The sequence below is a fragment of the Tripterygium wilfordii genome, chromosome 7 (genome assembly GCF_013401445.1).
Source record: "Tripterygium wilfordii isolate XIE 37 chromosome 7, ASM1340144v1, whole genome shotgun sequence".
Taxonomy (NCBI): Eukaryota; Viridiplantae; Streptophyta; class Magnoliopsida; order Celastrales; family Celastraceae; genus Tripterygium; species Tripterygium wilfordii.
The window spans coordinates 13,011,011-13,022,691 of record NC_052238.1 but is presented as its reverse complement, the minus strand read 5'-3'; the positions used below and the strand labels follow the sequence as shown (position 1 = coordinate 13,022,691).

The 11,681-nt window shown below is 36.5% G+C and overlaps 1 non-coding gene across 1 annotated transcript; it reads right to left on the bottom strand.

Moving 5' to 3' along the window:
* Nucleotides 1–5,749: 5,749 nt before the first annotated feature.
* Nucleotides 5,750–5,854, bottom strand: LOC120003182. Its single transcript, XR_005469302.1, has one exon. It is a non-coding gene; the product is annotated as a small nucleolar RNA R71 (small nucleolar RNA).
* Between the last annotated feature and the right edge of the window lie 5,827 nt (nucleotides 5,855–11,681).

The window sequence follows — 11,681 nt, the reverse complement described above, 5'->3', positions numbered from 1 at the left end:
CATCTGCATTTGTATCATGATTGATAGCGTTGTGCATGAACTGCATATGCCCGTGTCCCATGTTCATCCACTTTGAAACTAACAATGTTTCACGACTAACATCTTTTCATGTCTTCTTTATCATTCGGGCATTACACATCAACCCACGTACATCCATCATCCACTTACATCCCGTATGCAGTAGCATCACGGTAGTCAACACCTAACAAAGCATTGTCCATGCTCGTTTCCCATATTCACCCACAGGGTGTAGGCAGTGTCTCACGAGTACGGTATTCTTGCACAGTTTGTCTACCCTGCAAACCTCACCTATCAATCATATTTTCATCTCATGCTATCACATTACCACAATCCACCTATTTGTTTAAAACTCTCGTACAAATGTTTTCTCATCTTACTCCCCAACGCATATTGACATCATCAGATGATGCAATATTATTTTGATCTTTTTTTCCTTAGAGAAATTTTAAAATTTTTTTTATCTCTCAAAATACATGTCAAATTTTGAAAAAATTATAATCCGAAAACAGCGTGAAAATATTTTTCTAACAAAATCATTTTCAGTGGCTTTATCTATTCAACATTACGTGTTCTAAAATTTATCTATTCAAGAATTTATCTATTTTGTATTGTTTTTGGTGGTGGAGTGTTCAATTTTATTTATTCAAGGGATAACTATCGCAAATGCTCCTGAACTTATCAAAAAGGATCAATTCAGCCCTCGTGCTTTTTCCGTGTCAAATCAACCATTCGACTTCAAATAATGGGTCACGTTAGCCCTTCTCACTCTTTATCTAATCAATCTTATGTATTGAAATTTTATTTGTTTTTGTATTGATTTTTGTGGTGGTTTGTTCAATCTATCTGTTCAATTTTATATGTTGACATTTTATTTATTGAAATTTTGTCTGTTGACATTGTATTTGTTGAAATTTCATTTGTGTCACATTTTTTATTTGAAATTTTTACTTTGAAGATATCAACAATGAGTCTCATTGGAAAGAGATTTTCTTGATGATTCCGAATATATAATTTTTTTTGGAATTCATCATGTATTTTGATGGATAAAACGTTTTACAGTTTCGTTTAAAAAAAAGTTAAAAAAAATAAAATAATGCTAGGTAGTCCATATATTGGTAGCTCATGGGAGCCCAAGTTTTTTAAATGAAATTTTACAATGTTTTAAGTCTCAAAATACATGTTAGATTTAAAAAAAAAATTACATATTCAGAATCAGCCCATAAAACTCTTTCTAACAAGATCCATTGTCGATAAGTTTTATCGGGTAAATCTTAATTCTATTGTTTTGTTCAATGGAATTTCTTAATTTCATTATTTTTTTCAATGGAATTTCAGAAACAAATGAATTCATAACGAAAACAATAAATTGTAGACTGTGTTTTAAAAAACAATAAAATCTATATTAAAATAATAAATTTTCGACAATGAATTATGGTATAAAAAAGTGAAAATAAAAATATTCCATTAATTAAATAAATGAAATAAATCTGTTGAACTCTCATGAACTACTAAATTAATGGGTTACACGTCAAGAGTTAGCTGATGTCAATATGCATGAGAGACCGGAAAAGGCGCTGCAGATAAAAGAAAAGGAATGTGAATTAGGACAACCTTGTCCAAAAATAATGTAGTAAAATGTTTTGTTATTAGTGGAATATAGTTTAAAAAGCGCATTATGGTATAAAAAGAAATGGCATGGACTTGATAATTTACCCTTAAAAAAAGAGTTCTCTACAAAAAAAAAAAGACAAAATAAAATATGATTTTTTTTTGGATAAGACTCACAAAAGGGCAACAATCCCTCGAGCTTTAAAATTTATTTGGTTTAAAATTAAAAACATATCATTGCCTCAAACTTAAAATCTTCACGTGTTTAGCATGAGAGTTTTATTACTATATGAGAAAAAGTAAAAAAGCGTAGGAGAAAAGTAAGAAAGAAAACAAAACAAACCCTTCATATCATCTTTTCTAATACTTTTGAGAAATTTTAAAAGAAAAGTCCAAGATTTGGCTATTTGCTTTTGTTTGTAGTTTGAATAGTCAACCGTAAAAATCTGGAAGCTGCGATCACATTTTCATATCACCTTATCACGTCTCACATGTCTTTGTTATTAGTAGATATATGTAGAGAATCGGCCGCCACGTTCATGTATTTATTTTAATCCGTGCGATTCACGGAAAATGCTTCTGAAATTTCAATTATTTATTTATCATAATTTTTGTACCATAAAATGACCTCCGTTCAGCTGACGACACGTGGGAATGAAAGATTCACAATTAGCAATGGTCAACCAACCTCTAGTTGACTCGTAACAAGGACTAGATACTTTTGTTTCCAATGTTTGTTCATTTTGCAAATATTCTGTTGTTAGGTGACCTAAAATCTAGAGCTCAGTTGCTAGAAGTGAGAGATGTCTGAAGAGTGATGTTCAAAAAACACAAATATAGAGATTATTGACATAACGATTTATCCTATTTCGGAGTTTACAACTTACACGTTCCTGAATTATCTCAAACACATTTCTACCAGCTCCACAACAACTAGAGACCTAAAGAACGTTCGTCTTGCACTTGAAAGAAGACAAAGTCCTCCCACATTTATTTAAACAAGAGCACTACCAAAATGGTAATTGTTGGCCATTTTTCCTCAATTACAAGCATGAGACCTACAATCCAGCAAGGTAGAACAAGATGCGTTACGACCCACCTTAAAGAAGGAGTACGACCCAAGATGTTCACCATGATGTCCATTAGTAGAAGGTTGTTGCGTTAAGAAAAGTTTAAACCCAACAACCTTAGCAATAAGCAAGCTAATAGTTCCCAAAGACTTCCCACATCTTCACATGTTTAGAATATGCCAAGGGAACAGGAGATGAAGATCACCATGATTATCGTACAAAGTATAAAGGAGGAAAAAGAGAAGTCTACAATCACCCTATGTCAAACGCAGACTCTGCTTCCACAAAACTTTATTGCTTTCTTGGGCAATAACTCGGGTCACTTATCTTTTCAATTAGCATGACTCCGACTAACTAGTTTCTGGTTTAGCCATTACTTTTCAAGCCTCCGTGACTATGTTTCTAATTTAGCTTGTAAAGCATGCCCCAATAGAAGTACTTTCATTATGGTGTTAGCCTTCTATCTCCTACTTTTCTCGCTTGACACTTTTTAAATTTTAAGTCCTTTTTTTGGAGGGCAACCTCGAACCAGGAGCCTTGTGTTCTTAGACTGCACACAACTCGTTTGGTAAAAAGGTTAGATTTGGTGCAACCCTTATAAAAAAATGTTAGACTGACAGCAAGTCTTGACACACTGAACGCATACATTATCCATAACACAAACACTCCTATCCCCAACAGCCAGAAACCGTCTATCTCCTATCCAGCTCAGAAGAGAGCCAACATATATGTATCATGCTTCTGTTATTGTTTTGTCTTTGTTTTATTCTTTTCAACTAACTAATTTGTTTTCCAAATATATATGTATAAAGAAAATCATAAAAAAGTTGTAATCGATGGAAATAGTGACTCTTTTTTGGAATTAAGGCCTTGTGGACAATTAGAACATAATTATCATTTTAGGAAGGGAATAAGATTGTCCTTCGGTTTTTGGGAACGTTCGATAAGATTGAAACAATACACATGAGACAATAAGCACTAGCTCGATAATAATTTTCTACATCCAAAAAATGACACCATTTTATTTGTTTCGGGACATCACATCGACATGTGATGTGCCAAATATATACATACATTTGCACATCCTTTACACATAAGTTCATCCCATTTTGAGTTGATTAAGAGTTGATATTGTCTAAGAAAACTATATTTGCATATTGTAGGTGCCAAGGCAAAAAAGGGAGAAAAAGAGTGCAAAATGAAGATTTGGACTCCAGAACTGATTTCCGATCGATCGGAGCCATTCCCGATCGATCGGACCTACCAAAACACTAAAAAACTCGTGGAGGCAGATTGTATTTCCGATCGATCGGAACAGTGTCCGAGCGATCGGAGGTACTATTCACAGCACGCGCAGTTTCACGAAAAAGTTCCGAATTCACTTGTTTTTAACCCAAAACGACCCCAACTTGTTTTGAAAATGACATAAGAGTTTGGGGAAGTATAAAAGGGGATAAAATAGGGTTTTGGGGGGTTCTTGGAGGGTTTTTCATTCTACCACCATTGGAGAGCTTGGAGCCACCATTGAAGCTTGGAGAAGAAGAGGGTCTACAAGGGGGTTTTCTCTATCCTTTTCTATCCTAGTTTCTATGGTTGATTTCCTTTGTTTAATGATGTATTTTGCTTCCATGAGTGGCTAGATTTCTTACTAGGGTCTTAATGTAACCAAATCTTGAAGATTCAATAAACTTGGTTTCCTTATTTCTTGATTTATCTCTCTCTATTGATTGTCTATGGGTGTGATTAATGCTTTTGAATGTTTAGCCATCATTCAATTGATTTGCTGCCTAGATTGAGACCGGAAGGAGATATCTAGGGTTTTCCTCAAGCCATAGATGACATAGGGTGCATGAACCATAGGAATATAGGTTTGTGGTTTATGCAATCGCTAAATGATTTCCATAGTTCTTAATGGATTTTTGATATATTAATCCGATTGTTAGGAATAACAGGGATTTATGTTGAAAATACGTTTGATGTATCTAGGAATAGAACATTGAATAGGTTGGGAAATCGATTGTCATTATAGAGAGATGAATTAGGGATTAAGGGACTAAGGGAATTGAATTGGATAGATGAGGTGACTTTAAGTACCCTAGTGCTTTCCATCCTTGATTTCACACTTGTGTTTGATTTGTCTTTGTTCTTTTTAATTAGTTTAGTTAAAAATCAAAACAAACCGCAAAACCTTTCCCCAATTTGCATAGTTATTACTAGTTTGACATTGATTTCTATTGCCAACACATCCCTAGTGGAAACGATAATTTACTCATCTCTTTATTACTTGTGCGATTTGTGCGCTTGCAATTAAATCCATATCAAGTTTTTGGCACCGTTGCCGGGGATTGAGGCAATTGTTTTTTTGTGTCAAATTAGGTTTTCAATTGTGTTAATTGGTTTTTATTTTTCTGCAGAAATTCTTTCTCTTGTATGAGCTTGGGAAGACGTTCTATTAATCCGGAATTAATTGCTATTGATTTGGAGATTGAAAGGACTCTTCACAATCTTAGACGGGAGCTTATTAATAATCAAATGGAAGGCATGAGAGACAATCAAGGAAGGGGGAATGTTGGTGATCTTGGTGGAGCTTTAAATGTGAATGATGGTAATGGTAATTGTGGAGGTGCTAATGGAAGAAATGATGGTGAAGCGGTTGAAAACCCTCCTAGGCAATTTGATCCTCGCTCTCTTGAGGATTGTGCTAGGCCTACTTGGGATACAAATCCTTCAAGCATCCGCTATCCTCCTATCAATGCTACTAATTTTGAGATCAAGCCGGCTATCATCAACATTATCTCTAATTCGGTGGTTTTCTATGGTCTTCCTAATGAAGAGCCCAATGTACATCTTCGCTCTTTTTTGCATGTGTGCACTACTTTTGGGATTAACGGAGCTTCTAAGGATGCTATTCTCTTGAGGTTATTTCCATTCTCTTTGAGGGATAAAGCTAAGGCATGGTTGATGTCACTTCCTCCCAATTCCATCACTACATGGGATGAGCTTTCGGAGTAATTTCTATCTAAATTTTTCCCTCCGGCGAAAGCGGTTCAAATCCGGAATGATATCATGACTTTCTTCCAATTTGATCTTGAATCTTTCCATGAAGCTTGGGAGAGGTTCAAAGCTATCTTGAGGAGTTGTCCCAATCATGGACTTGCGGAGTGGATTGTTTATCAAGCTTTTTATTCCGGATTGAGTATGTCCACGAGGCAAATGTTAGATGCAGCCGCGGGTGGTTCATTTATGACTAAATCTCAAGAGGATGCTCGAACTTTGCTTGAGAAGGTTGCCAAGACAAATACTTCTTGGCCTACGGAGAGGCTACCACAAAGACAAGGTAATTCAAGAGATGCCGATGTGATGACCGCCTTGGCCGCTATGGCTAAAAAGATTGATGCTTTAACGGTGAATTCTCATCAAAGAGTGCATGCGGTTCAAGGAATGCCTTTCGTATCTTGTGATTATTGTGGTGCTAGCCATCAAACCGGAGAATGCTTGATTACTAATGCATATTCTTCTCAAAGCAAGCAAGCTAATGCTATTGGAGGTGGGCATTACAATCGACCAAGAAATGATCCATACTCATATTTCTACAATCCAGGGTTTAGGAATCATCCAAATTTATCTTGGAGCAACACTCAAAATGTGCAGAACCCTCCTCCTCAACAAATTCAGCCCCAAGAGAAGAAGAGGGACATCGATGAAATGTTTGCTAAGATGGCCGGGAGTATGGAAGCATTAGCCAACAACACAAACAACTTCATTAGCAAGATTGATTCTGCATTACAAACTCAAGCATCATTGATTCAGAATCAAGGGGCTTCCATTAGAAATCTCGAGATACAAGTGGGGCAACTAGCTAATGCTTTATCATCTAGAGAAAAAAAGGGACTCCCTAGCCAAACGGAGGTGAATCCGAAAGGGAAAGATCATTGCTATGCTATTACTCTACGGAATGAGAATCTAGTGAAAACTGCTACTAATCTAGATGCTGAAAAAGCGAAAAAACTAAAAAATGTAGAATTGCAGGAAAATGTAGCTGAAAAGTTACAGAGCCCATCTCCGATCGATCGGACATCCTCTCCGATCGATCGGACCACAATTCCAGCTGAAGATGAAATCGAGACAGAGCCAAAATCCGATCGATCGGCCCAATTTCCGATCGATCGGACAACTGCAGATCACGCTGAAAATGTTGAAAAAACACAGAAGAGCAGGGATGTGCAACCCCGGTATGCAGTTGAGTTGGATTGGCCCGATAGTTCTCTTCCTGCACCTCCAATCAAACCTTATGTGCCTCCAATTCCATTTCCTCAAAGATTGAAGAGCACTAAGAAGAATGATGATCAATTTTCTAAATTTTTGGAGGTATTCAAGAAGCTTCAAGTGAACATCCCCTTTGCCGAAGCTTTAGAGCAAATTCCTTGCTATGCCAAATTCATGAAAGAGATCTTATCCAAGAAGCGGAGGTTGAAGGAGCATGAAAAGATACAATTGACCGAAGAGTGTAGTGCCATTGTGCAACGGAAGCTCCCAATTAAGCAAGATGATCCGGGAAGTTTCACAATCCCGTGCACCATTGGAAACACCTTGATTGAAAGATCTTTATGTGATCTTGGAGCTAGCATCAATTTGATGCCATTATCGGTAGCTAAGCAAATTGGGATGAAGGAGATTAGTCCAACCACGGTGTCTTTGCAAATGGCAGATAGATCTATCAAGTATCCTATTGGCATGGTGGAGGATGTTTTAGTGAAGGTGGGTGATCTTATGTTCCCGGTGGATTTTCTTATCTTGGATATGGAAGTCAATCCCACCACTCCCATAATCTTGGGAAGGCCATTCTTGAGCACCGGGAGAGCTTTGATAGATGTTGAAAAAGGGAAGCTTACTTTGAGAGGTGCGGGAGGTGATCAAATCACTTTTAAAGTGTTTGGCAACAAAAGGCAAGAGGAGGTTTCTCAACAATGCCTCCAAGTGGAGCATATTGACATGGTTATCCCCGACACTCTTAAAAGGATGCTCCATATATTCCGGTGGAAATTTTCCTAGGCCAAGACTCCAAAGTGAAGCATGAAATTCCCAAGGCAGCCCCCCAAGCTGAAAATGATGTATCAAAGTCTCTAGTTGAGGAGCCCAAGGAGAAGAAAAAGAAGAGGAAGAAAAAGAAGAAGACGAAGACCAAGAAAATGAAGAAAAATGCATATCCTAAGGAAATGGTGGTGATGAAAGCTTATGCTCCTTGCATGGCACCTAAGCAATCAAATGTCAATCCTAAGAAGCCATCAAGGGGAGTCTACACCACAACCCTCAAGGATCCCGGTTGAATTCACAAAGGGAAGTCGGGCTGAAGACTTTAAACCAAGCGCTTTCGGGAGGCAACCCAGGTTTTATTGTTCTATCTCTATCTTCTTATTTCTATTTTCACCTATTCCATGCATTGAGGACATTGCATATTTTAAGTGTGGGGGTGGGAATTTAGGTTTCTAGTTTTTGTAAAAAAAATAAAAATTTCGACTTCAAATGCCTTATGCCGTGTCATTCTTGAGTGTATTTGGATGAATTTTGTGATCTTTGAAGCATGGATGAATCTTTCTATGGACATTCTTTCCAATTGAGTCTTCCTATCTTGAAAATTGTTTTGTCCATTGTGCTTTTGTGAATATGGAACACTTGATTGTGGGGTATGAAATATGACTTGACTTTGGCATTTGTGGTTGTTTGAGATCAATTTGATTCTAAATAGCACTACTTGAGCAATGAAAAATGAAAAAAAAAACCTAGGGTTTTGGGGGAGACCGCTCTACAGCAGCCATTGTTGCAAGCGAAAGGGGGTTAAGGGGTTTTTCCTTCTCTTCTCTTTATTCTTGTATTTTAATGACTACCATTTCTGATTTTGAATTGTATTCCTGAGTTATGAGGAACTAATCCTCTAATTAAGGATCCTAATGGAACCCTTCTTTGAAGATTAAATGAAATTGGTTTCTTGTTCTTGAATCTCTTTTTATGTTGTTGATTTTCTGTGGATATGCTTATTGCTTTCAAATGCTTGATCACCATTTGAATGATGTCTAGTCTAGGTTGAAACCGGAAGGATAAACCTAGGGATGCAAGAATCCATAGAAGACATAGGTTGTATGAACCATATGAATATAGGTTCAAGACTTATGCAATCATTAATTGATTTCCATTATGCTTAAGGGATTTTTGATATGAAACCGAATGTTAGGAATAACAGGGATTCTATTGAAAATACTTTCAGTGTATCTAGGAATAGAGCATTGGATAATTTGGGAAATCTATTGTCAACAACTAAATTGAGAAGTGAGAATTAATGAACCAATGGAGTTTAGTTGGATAAGAAGTGGTGAAATTAGGAACCTTAGTGTTTACTTTGCTTGAAACAAAATTTCGTTTCTAGTTTTTGTAAAAAAAATAAAAATTTTGACTTCAAATGCCTTATGCCGTGTCATTCTTGAGTGTATTTGGATGAATTTTGTGATCTTTGAAGCATGGATGAATCTTTCTATGGACATTCTTTCCAATTGAGTCTTCCTATCTTGAAAATTGTTTTGTCCATTGTGCTTTTGTGAATATGGAACACTTGATTGTGGGGTATGAAATATGACTTGACTTTGGCATTTGTGGTTGTTTGAGATCAATTTGATTCTAAATAGCACTACTTGAGCAATGAAAAATGAAAAAAAAAATAGAAAAGAGAAAAAAAATTGTGTTTATGAATAAATGGTTTCTTTCATAAATTTTCTGCTGAGTAACCGGGCCTCTTGCCTAGCAAGCAATGAGTTTCGCGTAAAAAGGTAGGAAATGAATGTTAGAGTACCGTGGTGACTAGTTTAACCTCGTAGCCTTTTTGACTTGGGTAATTAGATCCGTTGGGGTGTCTTAACACCTAGTGCCCTAAGCCAACTGGATTGGGAGTCATTGGTCGAAAGCTCGTTACATGGGTCATTTAGAAAGCTTAAGGAGGTTGAACTTTGCACAAGTCACCTTTGAGAAGAAAAAGAAAGAAAAAAAAATGTGAATAAGAATGAAGTTTGAATAAATGCTCATTATATTTGTTTTTTGATTCTTATTGTTCTTGGAAGACTTCATAGCCATTGTTTATGTCACTTTGAAGCCAAATATCAAGTGAAATCCATTACGTGCATCATTTCTTGAATTTATAAGCAAAGTGGATGAGATAAGATTCTTGAAGGAATGCTTTTATTGGTTTGAATTCCCTAATGTTTGGTTTGTTAGTGTGGATAGGGTTGCAATTGTGAATCCATTTTATACTCTTGTTGATGACATTAATTTTGGCATTGAAGTTGTTTAATGTTTGTGGGTATCATTCTGGTAAACCCTCAGGAGACACGACTCCTCCTACTAGGGGCATCTAGGGGTTTAAAGGCTTGTGACACATGCTAAGTGTCATCGTGAGCCCTGCGAAAGTGGCATAGATTAGTTGCTTATTTAGAGTAGGTCTTAGTTGTTTTATTTTTCATCTGAGCTTAACGGAAAATACTCTTTCCCTCCTTTATTCATTCTCAATTTGCTCGAGGACGAGCAAAGGTTAAGTGTGGGGGTGTTTGATGTGCCAAATATATACATACATTTGCACATCCTTTACACATAAGTTCATCCCATTTTGAGTTGATTAAGAGTTGATATTGCCTAAGAAAACTATATTTGCATATTGTAGGTGCCAAGGCAAAAAAGGGAGGAAAAGAGTGCAAAATGAAGATTTGGACTCCAGAACTGATTTCCGATCGATCGGAGACATTCCCGATCGATCGGACCTGCCAAAACACTAAAAAACTCGTGGAGGCAGATTGTATTTCCGATCGATCGGACACTGTTCCGATCGATCGGAGGTACTATTCATAGGACGCGCAGTTTCGCGAAAAAGTTCCGAATTCACTTGTTTTTAACCCAAAACGACCCCAACTTGTTTTGAAAACGACATAAGAGTTTGGGGAAGTATAAAAGGGGATAAAATAGGGTTTTGGGGGGTTCTTGGAGGGTTTTTCATTCTACCACCATTGGAGAGCTTGGAGCCACCATTGAAGCTTGGAGAAGAAGAGGGTCTACAAGGGGGTTTTCTCTCTCCTTTTCTATCCTAGTTTCTATGGTTGATTTCCTTTGTTTAATGATGTATTTTGCTTCCATGAGTGGCTAGATTTCTTACTAGGGTCTTAATGTAACCAAATCTTGAAGATTCAATAAACTTGGTTTCCTTATTTCTTGATTTATCTCTCTCTATTGATTGTCTATGGGTGTGATTAATGCTTTTGAATGTTTGGCCATCATTCAATTGATTTGCTGCCTAGATTGAGACCGGAAGGAGATATCTAGGGTTTGCCTCAAGCCATAGATGACATAGGGTGCATGAACCATAGGAATATAGGTTTGTGGCTTATGCAATCGCTAAATGATTTCCATAGTTCTTAATGGGTTTTTGATATATTAATCCGATTGTTAGGAATAACAGGGATTTATGTTGAAAATACGTTTGATGTATCTAGGAATAGAACATTGAATAGGTTGGGAAATCGATTGTCATTATAGAGAGATGAATTAGGGATTAAGGGACTAAGGGAATTGAATTGGATAGATGAGGTGACTTTAAGTACCCTAGTGCTTTCCATCCTTGATTTCACACTTGTGTTTGATTTGTCTTTGTTCTTTTTAATTAGTTTAGTTAAAAATCAAAACAAACCGCAAAACCTTTCCCTAATTTGCATAGTTATTACTAGTTTGACATTGATTTCTATTGCCAACACATCCCTAGTGGAAACGATAATTTACTCATCTCTTTATTACTTGTGCGATTTGTGCGCTTGCAATTAAATCCATATCAACGTGTCATATAACAGGATGTGTAAACAACTCAAATTGTGTCAAATAGTGATATAATTCCAATTACTATTAAAGTTTGTTAAACTTGTTTTGTAGTTAACTAATATTTTATTGTCATGAGTA